Raw genomic sequence first — 13,615 nt, 5'->3', positions numbered from 1 at the left:
ACACCTATTGATATTTCTCCCACAAATCTCAGGATTGCTACTTTCTATATTAAATTCATAAACAGGATTCAAATTTACAAATTCCAAATACACTTATCATATTAACAATTAGTGGTATTTTCAAGAAAATAAGAGTAATTTTAAACTGAGTGCTTAAAGATATAATTCTCTTATTCCTCAGAATCGGAAAACAAAAAGAACTTTGTAGATAAATGATCAAGCGATAATATATGTTGCAACTTTACAATACTGTGAATTATATATATACATATACATTCATTCTCGTTCTACAATTAAATTAGGTTCAAACAGGTTCCTGCTATGTCAATTTTATATCTGGAAAATATGAAGCAGAGAGCCATACAATGTCTTTCCTGCCCCCAGATAAAAGATAAAAGAGGTGATCTCTCTTTCCAAGAACATTGTATTCACTCAGCTACATGTAGTGTTTATTGCACCTATAGATTAGCAGGAAGTGGAGGGGTAAAAATAGATGAAACAAATTAAATGAAAAGAACTATAATAGACCAAAAGGGTATGATTTCAAGCACCTGAATTATGTATACAGATGCAAATAGGTTTAATTTTACTAAAAATCATGTGAAAAACTAAGGAAAAAAACTGAGGACAAAAGACTTTTAACCACTGGTATTAAATATGGCAGATAATGGTAGAATCTATCAGAGAAGAAATAAGAAACCAGAACACAAACAACTTTCTAATTAAGCCATAAAGTACAAACTTATACAAAGTTAGGAATGAAAGAAATTGTATTTTCTAGATGGTAAGTTTTTGGGGGTTAAAGGTTAGGACAACTGTTTGTGAACTTAACACAAGTCTTGTGTAATGGAAGTAGGAGAATCTTTTATTATGGCATACTACGATGGACAGAATTTTAAAACCTATCATCCTAACAAATCCTAATGAAGCTAAATACAAGAAAAGGCAAATCACATACCACAGCATGAAGTTAAAGAAAGAAGTCTAAGATGATTATTTATGTTCCCATGATAATAGAATGATGAAAAGCTTGTTCTTAGGGTTAGTCCTTGTTAAAAATACAGATATGAAGGGAGAATAGCTAGTTCCTCCCATTCTCCCCACATCAAAACAATGCTGGTATACTTTAGACACTAAAAGTTATATAATGCTAATAGCTTGAATCATTACCTTTCCCAGAGGTATTTACATCTCAAGATGTATCAAAGTGTTATGCAAATGAACTATCACTATTTAGTGGGTAGGAAAAGATTTGGGGCAAGGATAATGGGCTTCCCAAGGATCCCAGAATTCATTCAGGAAGACACTTGGTCTCAAACTTGCCCAGTATGGAAAGTGAATTTAAACTCCTGGTGGCCTCCGACTGTAACCCAAAGTGACCTATCATCCAGTTAACATTTTCTGAATATCTCAACACTTTAGCATAAAATATCATATGAATTTTGGACCTTACCTTACTGGCTACATATTTGTTTTAAAATAAAAATGATGAGTTCCCCGATCTGGAGTAAAATTGACACTCAAGAATGATTCAAAAAAAAAACACAAAGTCATGTTTGTAATTTTGAGTAGCCCCTATCCAATCCATTCTATCCTGGCATGCTGACATATGTAATATTTGTCTCAGAATAAGAAGAATGAATATGCTTTTTTTTACTAACCTGATAAGATAGACAGAAACATATTATCTATATGAATCAGTTAGCACCATAACAGAAGGAACAGGCATGATACCTAGAAACCACTTTTTATGGTTTGTTTAAATGAACTGTAGCCATGTGTACTGGGTATGTTTTACCTGAATCAAGATAGACCCTTGGAAAATATACTGGTCTGTTCTGTTCTAAGATGAGCCAATAATTGTGAACAAATATGACCACCAATAGTCTCTCCAAAGCAACAGAACTGACCAAAATAAAAAGTCACTTGAGATAATTCAGCCTCAAAAAGTCCAAACAATATATTTGTGTGGTGGATGAGCTCAATTATCATTGCCCAAACTTCTAACATCTCTATGGAAATACAAATTAAGAGTTTTAGAGGCAAAAAAAAAAAAAAAAAAAAAAAAGGCGGGGGGGGGGTGGAGAATGTATAAGGCCATAGAATTGGATTTTGCCAGAAAAAAACAAAAGACAGTCATGTCAGTTAATATTTTTTCTTTGGAATTTCAATGAGTTTTATTTTTAAGGCACATATGATAGAAAAAACAAGAAAAGTACCCAAATAGCAGATTACCCTGCAAAAAGATCAAAGCCTGAGCACTAGCTTCTCAATAATAAAATTCCACACTCATCCTGTAAGATCACATTGAAATGTTTACCTATAGAAAAGCCAACTTCTTACAAGGAGAAAAACAAAGGAAATTCTAAATTATAACAGGAGTTGGTATGATACGAAGCAGTCATGATCACATCCATTGGAGTATTGATGCAAAATGAACAAACCTTTTTTTTTTTAATTTGAAAGAGAAAGGAAAAGGGTTTTATGCCAGCCAAAGTTAGGAAAGCTGCCCAGGATACACAATTTTCACAAAGAAGAGAGTACCTCAGAGAAGGAATATTTGCTGCAGGTTCGTAGATGTTTTTTACATAAAGAGTTACAAATCATCATGACAAAGGACATTCCATAAAGTTACAGACTTTATCTTATGTTGTTAGTATGTGCAATCTATATGACTTTTTAGTCTTACGGCAACCAGCGAGGTTTTTTTTTCTTCTTATCTTTATGTTCAGAATGCTTTTTATTTCTCTTTTTGCTTCTGTTTTTTGTTTGTTTGTTTGTTTGTTTTAATGAAGAAAATGTACAGTGTATGCTCAAGGCAGACATAGAGCCCACGCTTTGAGGTTTTGCTGAGTCATTCTGACCTTGGTAAATGTTCAAGTATGGCTTCCCAGAGAGCTCAGGAGCAGAGCCCACAAATATTAAAAGTTGAACATTTCCTTTACGAGGAGCTGATATAAAATAAATGTTCAGATGCTAATGCACTTGCACTGTAACATCAGCATATCCAAGGTATTTGAAAAGCATCAAGCCAGTGGTGATTTTAGTTCCTCTTGTCTTTTTTCACTCTTGGATAAGATAATATTAAAATTACATTTTCTGACATATCCAAAAAAGGGCTAGTATCCAAAATATATAAAGAACTTATACAATTCAATAGCCAAAAATCAAATAATCCAATTTAAAAAATAGGCAAAAGACACAGACATTGCTCCAAAGACATACAGGTGGCCAACAGACAATAAAAAGATTCTCAACATCAGTCATCAGGGAAATGCAAATAAGAACCACAATGAGATGTCACCTCACACCTGTCAGAATGGCTAAAATCAAAAACACAAGAAAAAATAGGTATTGGTGAGGATATGGAGCAAAAGGAACCTTCATGTACTGTTGGTAGGAATGCAAACTGGTGTGGCCACTCTGGAAAACAGTGTGGAGTTTCCTCAAAAGTTAAAAATAGACTACCTTACGATCCAGCAATCACATTATTGGTATTTACCCAAAGAATACAAAAACACTAATTCAAAGGGATACATGCACCTCTATATGTCTATAACAGCATTATTTACAATAGCCAAAATATGGAAGCAGCCCAAGTGTCCCTTAACTGATGAATGGATAAAGAAGATGTGGAATATTATTTAGCCATAAAAAGAATGAAATCTTGCCATTTGCAATGACATGGATCGGGCTAGAGTATAATATGAAGCTAAATAAGTCAGACAGAGGAAGACAAATACCATATGATTTCACTCATATGTGGAATTTAAGAAACAAAACAAACAAGCAAAGGAAAAAAAATGAAAGAGACAGAGTCAATGCAAGAAATAAACTTTTAATTACAGAGAATAATCTGATGGTTACCAGAGGGGAAGGAGTTGGGAGGATAGGTTAAAATAGGTGATGGAAATCAAGGAATGCACTTGCAATGAGCACCAAGGGATGTGTGGAACTTCTGAGTTACTATATCATACACCTGAAACTAATATAACACTGTGTATGTTACATTTCCAAGAGAAAGCAAAAACTAAGAAAGTAAAAACTAAAAATAAGTGCCCACTACCTGCCAAAAACAATCATATACCTCCATTATTATAAACTTGTCCTATAACAACACTATCACCATTCTTATGATGAGCTTTAGAGAGGTCAAATAATTCACCTAGCTTGATCAGCAAGCAAGTGGCTGAGTCAGAAGTTGAAATGAACTTAAAACATGAAAGATTTTAATTCCACTTCACAAGCCATTGCCCATCTCTTACTCAATGATGCCTCTCAAAAAAAGGAAACTTATTAATTCCTCCACTGGGGAGAAGCTGTTGTTTTCTATCCAAAGAGTGGCAAATTTATCTGAAATTTATCTTCAATCCCAACTAATTTGTGGCCCAGTCACAAGAACAGCAGACAGATTATGGCAGGTCATTGGCGTTCTCTAAAGCAATTGCTAAGAGTTAGCATTCATTAAAATTACATACAGTGTCTATTTAACATACATACCCTTAGACCCCAACTCAGATCTACGATAAGCAATTTCTTGTAGTGGGTACAGGCAGGTGCATTTTTATCAAAAGCTTCAGTGAAGCTTTACACATTATAAAAACCCTTGCCCTAACCAGAAGAAATAGCCCAATCCCAAATCAATCCCAACTGGTTAATCCTAAATGGGAAGCTGACAATATTCTGAGATAGGCTCAGAGCCAGACCCCAATCACTTCAAGTAGTTAAACTCTGTTTAAAGAAGTATGTTCCAGGGGTGTGTGGGTGGCTCAGTTGGTTAAGCATCTGACTTGATTTCGGCTCAGGTCATGGGATCAAGTCCAGTGTCAGGCTCCATGTTGACAGCATAGAACCTGCTTGTGGTTCTCTCTCTCCCTCTTTCTGCCCCTCACCTGCTCACTCTTCTCTCTCTCTCAAAATAAATAAATAAACTATAGAAGAAGAAGAAGAAGAAGAAGAAGAAGAAGAAGAAGAAGAAGAAGCAGCAGCAGCAGCAGCAGCAGCAGCAGCAGCAGCATGTTCTAGGAGTTAATTGTCCTCTGGAAAAAAAGAATCAGCAATAATATGGCTTTCCAGTTCCCTTCAGACTGAAACTAATTCAAAAATGTTTAATCACAGAATTAAAACATCAAGTCATAAAAGGCTTTGTAAAATCATCAGGTAAACCTATTGGTACAGTCCTACACTTAATGAACTATGAATATACAAACAAAATAACACATAACTAACCAGATGAACAAAGAGTAATTCTTTCCAAACTACAAAACAATTTTTTCAAAAGGGTGGGGGGCCGTCGGTTAAAATCCAACTCTTGGTTTTGGCTCAGGTCATGATCTCATGGGTCATGGGATTGACACTTCTTGGGATTCTCTCTCCCTCTCTCTCTGCCCCTCCCCCGCTTGTTCGTTCTCTCTCTCTCCCTCCCTCCCTCTCCCTTTCTCCCTCCCTCTCTCTCTTTCTCTCTTCCTCTCAAAGTAAACTTTTTAAAAGTGCGAGTTCCTTGGGATATTCTAATCAAATAAAATCAGAAGCTTTTGTGATGTCAGATAATTTCTCAAGTATATTATAATGAGAATATAAACATTTAAAATACATTCTGAGCAATGTAGAATCTCATTTTTTTATGATATCAGTATAGAAATGTCAGGACAAAAACTTAAGAACTCTGCTACAAGCCAAAGAAGGCACATCCACAAACCATCCTCTACCAGAAGAACTCCATGAGAGATGGGCAGCTTCAAAAAAAGATCTTAACATGGCCCCCAGCGTTTCTGCCTTGCAAACCACATTCTGCCACACACACGCCCACTAGGATCCTGTTAACCTACCGGAATGGTGATGGGTAATACAAACTATGAAGAAAGAGAGAGGGATCTGGGTCTTTCTCTTTTCTCTTCTACTCTGCCAGGTACAAACTTTGCTTCTTTGAACAGATCACTCAATTTGGCAAGACCTTGGTAATAATAGGAAACATACATGGAACTATTTACAGAGTATGAAGTAACGTGTTTGATTTCTTTAACCCTAAATGATCGGACTAGAAAGACTATGTTAATCATATAAACACCTTTGAGAAAACATACATAAAAAAAGCAGAAGGGAAAGTGATGTTTTTTTAAATAAAAAGACCTTTAAAGATATATGTAAAAAATAAAGATTGAGTAATACTGTAAGTACAGTGTTTAATCAACGAACATCCAAAACACATTGCTAAGTATGCAATATTATAAGTAACATACATTCCTTTATTTTTTTACAAGTTATCAAATATAATACTATCAGTAAAGTTATAGACATGTGCTATTTTATTTTGAATAATCTTATTTGCTCATGTACACTCTATTCCTAAAAGATCTGAATAAGATAAGTAATTGGTTATGCACTTTTTAAAATCTTAATTGTTTGAAAGACAATGAACAATAATTAAAACTGCAAATTAAGAAAACAGGAAATGTATGAAATTTCTGAAATATTATTTTAAAAGACAGTCCAGAAACGTAAAATTTCCAAGTCTTAAAATGCCAACATATATGCCCTGGGACCAGTTACAAAATTTTGTGTTCATATATACAGTATCATTTACAAACCTACCTTTCTCCCAACTGAGAGAGAGATAAGGGGTAGCCTAAAGCAGGCTTCTAGCATCTTAATAAAGACCAATACTTTATGGAGGTGGGAACTGTCTAAGCCCTTTGGATGCATTAATTGTTTCATCCTCTCAATAATTTTAAAAGGCAAGTACCATGTTATCCCCATTTTACAGATAAAGAATCAAAGAATAAGGGGGCTAAGTACCTTGCCCAAAGTCAGACAAATATGAAATGAGAAAGCTAAAACATAAATACAACTTATTCTGTCTTTGCCCTCTTAATTACCTCCTTTTCCTGCCTCCCTTTCACCTGATGTTGTGAGAGAAGAATGCTTCCTCCTTACACATACCTACAAGGATTCCCAAATACAGTCACTCTAACCAGGTATTTTATTTTCCATGATGCTCCAACAAAATGAAGAAATGCTACCACAACACTTTCTGGTTTTGTATATCACCACTTCCTTATACCCACCCTGCTCACCAAGATAATCTCAGGTGGCACAGAGAACATGCATGTAACATGGAACTTCTTAGGGCTGTCACAGTCAAGATGTGTGTAGAAAGATTGCTCCAGGATTCCCACAATTGGGACAAAATGTGACAAAGGTGGATTATGACTGCTCTCTTCTGAATGTGAAAAGGGGAACAGTAAGCCTACTATTATGCTTGTGCCCCAAGAACAATATTGCCACTACTGAAAAAAAGAATATTATTTTCTCTAGGAAACCAAGCATATTACATGTAAATCATTCATGTGCTCTTTAAAAGATTTGCATGTTGATAAGCCCAAGATTTCTCATTTTCCTTCCATTTTTACAGTATCTCTCTGGTCATGGCTTAAAATCCATCACCAAAAATGCTAGTTGCCAATATTTCACTGTTAATTCTAAATATGCATAAGTAGTATCTCCTATGCAAGGTCATGTCTGTGATGGAGATCATACATTTGGGTATGAGTCATCTAGCCCAAATGTGTAAAAAGGCAACATCTTGGGGCGCCTGGGTGGCGCAGTCGGTTAAGCGTCCGACTTCAGCCAGGTCACGATCTCAGGGTCCGTGAGTTCGAGCCCCGCGTCGGGCTCTGGGCTGATGGCTCGGAGCCTGGAGCCTGTTTCCTATTCTGTGTCTCCCTCTCTCTCTGCCCCTCCCCCGTTCATGCTCTGTCTCTCTCTGTCCCAAAAATAAAATAAAATAAAAAAAACGTTGAAAAAAAAAAGGCAACATCTTATTGGTAATGTCTTATCACCTTACAGAGCACTTCATCCAAATATATTCTCTTGAAAACTGAAAGGGATAAATATGTCATATACTCGATTGGTCTGTAGGAGACATATGTCCTACAATTCCCTTCCTACCATACTCCAGCAATGTTCAGCATGAAAGAAGAGAATATAACAATGTAGCACATTGGAATGTATGAGCACAGTGAGGACTATGTGGAAACACACTGAGTGTTCTTTGCCATAAGGTAGGACCCAGAGAATTTTCCACTACATGTGCAATTCCAAACTCAGCCTGCAAAGGAATTAGCTAATTTTTTTCCCAGTTCAACCTCTTCTAATGCCAGAATTAAAGTGTGGCTGCCCCTTGTGCCACTGGACCTCAATGAGCAATGGATCCAAGAGTATTCCATAATGCTTTCATCATTTCTACTTTTTTTTTTAATTTTTCAAATAGGAACTTTTATGTAATTTTTGGTTCTTTCACATGTAATATTTTTGAAGAGAAAAAACATACCATGTTAACTTTTACAGCATCAAAAAGAAAGTGATAAACCAAAAGCATAATTAACTTTGTTACTTTAACATAACACGGTTGTTTTGATAGATCCCGGCTTACTAACGTCTCCACAGGCCACTTTCTTCCTCAGTATGCACAGATGAATGAAGAGATTAAACAATTTTTGGGATTGACAGCAAGGTCAGACTTTAATTATTATGCTAACTTCATGTACTAGATTCCACAGATTTACTACTTTCCTACTTGTTAATAAAAGTACTTTATTTTTACAAAATTTTATTTGTTAATACTTTATTTTTACAAAATTTTACCAGCCTTATGGTTTCTATGTCTTGTCTGTTGTAAATACTGCTGCTTTGAGTTAGTGTTTTAGTTACCTTTGGATATATTCCCAGAAGTGGAATTGCTGAATCTTATGATGGTTCTATTTTTTTTTATTTTTTTTGAGGATTCTCTATACTGTTTTCCATACTAGCTGTACCAATTTACAATCCCACCAATAGTGCACAAGAGTTCCCTTTTCTCCATATTCAAACCAGCATTTGTAATCTCTTGTCTTTTTGAGGATAGCCATTTTAGCAGGCATAGGTGAGATCTCATTGTGGTTTTAATTAGCATTTCCCTAATGACTAGTGATGTTGAACATCTTTTCATGTTCCTGTTGGCCTTTCTTGTATCTTTTTTGGAGAAATAACTACTGAGGCCCTTTGCCCATTTTTTAATTGGGTTATTTGGGCTTGGGGGAGGAATGTTTGTTTACTACTGAGTTGTACAAGTTCTTCATATTTGGGACATTAACTCCTTATCAGATAAATGGTTGGCAAATATTTTTTCCCTTTCCATACATTGTCTTTTTTGCTTTGTTGATGGTTTCCTTTGCTCTGCAGACACTTTTTAGTTTGATATAGTCCCACCTGTTAATTTTTTATTTTACTGCTGTATTTTAAGTGTCATATCAAAAAAAAAAAATCACTTTGAAGACCCATGTCAAGGAGTTTTGTTTCTACGCTTTCTTCTAGGAATTTCATGATTTCAAGTCTTACATTTAAATCTTTAATCCATTTTAAGTTAATTTTCATGAGTGATATAAGATGTGGGTCCACTTTCATTCTTTTACATAAGAATATCTAATTATCCCAGCACCATTTAATAGAGACTGTCTTTCTTCCATTGAGTTTTCTTGGCTCTCTTGTCAATAATAGTTGACCATATAGGTCTGGGCTTATTTCTGGGCTTGTGATTTTTTTTCCTATTGGTCTATATGTCTGTTTTTATGCTAGTTCAATATAATTTTGATGATTATAGCTGCATAGTATAGCATGGAATCAGGAAGTGTAATAGCTCCTGCTTTGTTCTTCCACAGGATTTCTTTGGCTTTTTGGGGTCTTTTGTGTCTCCATATAAATTTTAGTACTGCTATTTCTACTTCTGTAAAAATGCCATTGAAATGTTGATAGGGATTGCGTTGAATCTATAGATGGATTTCAGCAGGATTGACATTTTCACAATATGAATACTTCCAATATATAGACACAGGATACCTTTCCATTTATATGTGTTTTAAAGTTATCACTGTTGGGGCGCCTGGGTGGCGCAGTCGGTTAAGCGTCCGACTTCAGCCGGGTCACGATCTCGCGGTCCGTGAGTTCGAGCCCCGCGTCAGGCTCTGGGCTGATGGCTCAGAGCCTGGAGCCTGTTTCCGATTCTGTGTCTCCCTCTCTCTCTGCCCCTCCCCCGTTCATGCTCTGTCTCTCTCTGTCCCAAAAATAAATAAACGTTGAAAAAAAAAATAAATAAAGTTATCACTGTAGACATCTTTGACCTTGTTAGTTAAATTTATTCCAAAGTATTTTATTGTTTTGGGATGATATTATAAATGAGATTGATTTCTTTATTTCCTTATCAGAAACTCCACTGTTGGTATATAGAAATGCTTCTGATTTTTTATGTTAGTTTTTTATCTTGCAGTTTTACAGAATTCATTGATTAAATCCAACAGTTTCTTGGTTGAGTCTTTAGGATTTTCTAAATATAAAATCATGTAATCTGCAAATAGAATGTCATTTCTTCTTTTCCAATTATATCTTTTATTTCTTTTTCTTGCCTTATTACTCTAGCTAGGATGTCCAGTACTATATTGAACAGCAGTTTGTCTTGTTCCTGAATTTAGAGGAAAAACTTTCATTCTGAATGGATGTTGAATTTAGTTTAATGCTTTTCCTGCATCTATTGAGATGATCACATGATTCTTTTCCTTCATTCTATTAATCTGATATATCACACTGTTTGATTTGCATATGTTGAATCATCCCTGCATTCTAGGAATAAATCCCACTTGATCATGGTGGATGATCATTTAGTGTGCTGCTGAATTTGGTTTCCTAGTATTTTGTTGACAATTTTTGCATCTATATTTATCAGGGATATTGTCCTATAGTTTTCTTTTGTTTTGTTTCTAGTAGTGTCTTTTTTCTGGTTTCCATACCAGGATAATGCTGGTCTTATAAAATGAGTTTGGGAGTGTTTCCTCCTTTTTGACTTGTGAGAGAGTTTGAAAAGGATTGGTGTTAATTCTTTAAATGTTTGGTCACCAATCAAGCCATATGGTCCTGTGCTTTTCTTCACTGGGAGATTTCTTTTCTTCACTTCTCCTTACTAGTAATTGGTCTACTCATATTTTCTATTTCTTCCTGATACAGTCTTAGTTAAGTTGTATGTTTTAAAGAATTTTGCCATTTTTTCTAGGTTGTCCAGTTTGTTGGCATATAGTTGTTCAGAGTAGCATCTTATAATCCTTTGAATATCTGTAGTGTCAGTTGTAATGTCTCCTTTTCATTTATAATTTTGTTGGTTCAAGTCCTTTCTCATTTTCTTTGTCTTTCTCATTTTCCTTGGTTTGTCAATTTTGTTTATCTTTTTAAAGAATCAACTCATAGTTTAGTTAATCTTTTCTATTGTTTTTCTCATCTCAATTTCATATATTCCTACTCTCATTTTTATTATTTTGTTTCTTCTGCAAACTTTGGGCTCAGTTTGTTCTTCTTTTTCTAATTCTTTAAGGCATAGAGTTAGGTTGTTTATTTGGGAACTTTCTTGTTTCTTAATGTAGGCACTTATTATTATAAACTTTCCTTTTAGAACTGCTTTTGCTGCATCCCATAAGTTCTGGTATGCTGTGTTTCCATTTTTGCTGTCTCAAGAAGCTTTTTTTATTTCCCCTTTAATTTCTTCTTTGAGTCATTTGTTGTTCAGGAGATTGTTGTCTAATCTCCGTATATTCATGAATTTTCCAGTTTTCCTCTTGTAACTGATTTCTAGTTGCATGCCATTGTGGGCAGAAAAGATAGTTGATATGATTTCCATCTTCTTGAATTATATAAAGTTTTGTGGCCTAACATGTGGCCTATCCTACAAAATGTTCCACGTAGGGATGCCTGAGTGGCTCAGTTGGCTGAATGCCTGACAACGGCTCAGGTCATGATCTCACAGTTTGTGGGTTCGAGGTGCGCAACAGGCTTGCTGCTGTCAGTGCAGAGCCTGCTTTGGATCTTCTGTTCCCTCTCTCTCTGTCCCTTCCCTGCTCACACACTCACTCTCAAAAATAAATTTAAAAGACATTTAAAAAATGTTTAAAAAATGTTCCATGTGTGCTTCAGAAGAATGTGTACTCTGCTGTTGTTGGACAAAATATCTGTTAGGTCTATTTGGTTTATAGTGTTGTTAAAATCTGTGGTTTCTTTGTTGATTTTCTAGCTGTATGATCTACCCATTGTTGATAATGGGATATTAAATCCCAACTATCATTGTACTGCTGTTTATTTCTGCTTTTAACTCTGTTAGTCTTTGCTTTATATATTTAGGTGCTTCAATGTTGACTGCAGAAATACTCTTAAATACAGAGAACAAACTGAGGTTTGGTGGGGGTAGGGGGTTGGGTAAATGGGCATTGGGCATTGAGGAGGGCACTTGTTGGGATGAGCACTGGTTATTGTATGTAAGTGATGAATCATGGGAATTTACTCCTAAAGCCAAGACTATGCCATCTGTCATATAAAATAATAAAATAAAATTGCTATACCTTCTTGATGCATTGACTTTTTTATCATTATATAATGACTTTCTTTGTCTCTTTTTAATCTATTTTGTCTGATATAAATATAGTTACCCCTGATTTTTTGGTTACTATTTGCTTGAAATGTCTTTTTCCCTCCTTTCATTTTCAGGTCATGTGTGTCTTCAAGGCTAAAGTGAGACTTCAAGTGCTAAAGTGAGGTAGCATATGGTTGGATCTTGTTTTTTATCCATTTTATTCATTCTATGTCTTTGGATTGGACAGTTTAATCTATTTACATTTAAAGTAATTATTGACAGGTAAGGATTTATGACTGCTGTTTTGTTCATTGTTTTCTAGTTATTTTGGAGATCCGTTTTTCCTTGTTTCTTAACCTGTTGTCTTTTTTTTTGTTGGATGGGGGTTAATGTCTTTTGGTATCAGTATGCTTTGACTTCTTTATCATGTTTTTGTGTAATTACTACAAGTTTTTCCCTTGTGGTTACTATAAGGCTTACACAAAATGTCTTAAATTTATTACACTATTTTTAAACTGATAACAAGTTCACTTTGATAGAATTTGTATACTTTATACTTTACTTCTTCTCCACCTCATAGTTTAGGTTTTTGCTGTTATAATCTACATGTTTTTTTTATATTGTGTAACTAATATCAGATTATTGTATTTATGGCTATTTTTGTAACATCCTTTTAACTGTTAAATTACAATTCTGAGTTATACACCACTATTACCATAATGCAGAATCTATGGCTATATATTTAGCATTACCAATAACATTTATAATACCTTTTTATGTTTTTATAATGTAAATTAATGTTCTTCTACTTCCACTCTAAGAACTCCCTTTAGTATTCCTCTTAAGCCAGGTCTGGTGGTAATGAACTTCCCTAACTTTTCTCTGTTTGGGAAAGCTGTTATACCTCCTTCATTTTGGAGGACAGCAGGGCTGGGTATGGAATTCTTGGTTGACAGTTATTTTCTTTTAAAAATTTCAATATATTATTCCATTCTTTCCTGGTCTGAAAAGTTTCTGTTGAGAAATATTCTAGTAGTCTTATGTGGCTCCCTTGTACATAACTTCTCTATTTTCTCTTGCTATTCTTAAAATTCCCTTTCACTTTTCAAAATTTAATTATAATGGGTCTTAGTATAGCTGTTTTCAGGTAGAACCTATTTGGAATTATTAGAGCCTCATGGATCTGGATGTCCA

The sequence above is a fragment of the Puma concolor genome, chromosome A1 (genome assembly GCF_028749965.1).
Source record: "Puma concolor isolate L17-30 chromosome A1, mPumCon1.1.hap2, whole genome shotgun sequence".
NCBI lineage: Eukaryota > Metazoa > Chordata > Mammalia > Carnivora > Felidae > Puma > Puma concolor.
This window is presented reverse-complemented; position numbering follows the sequence as displayed.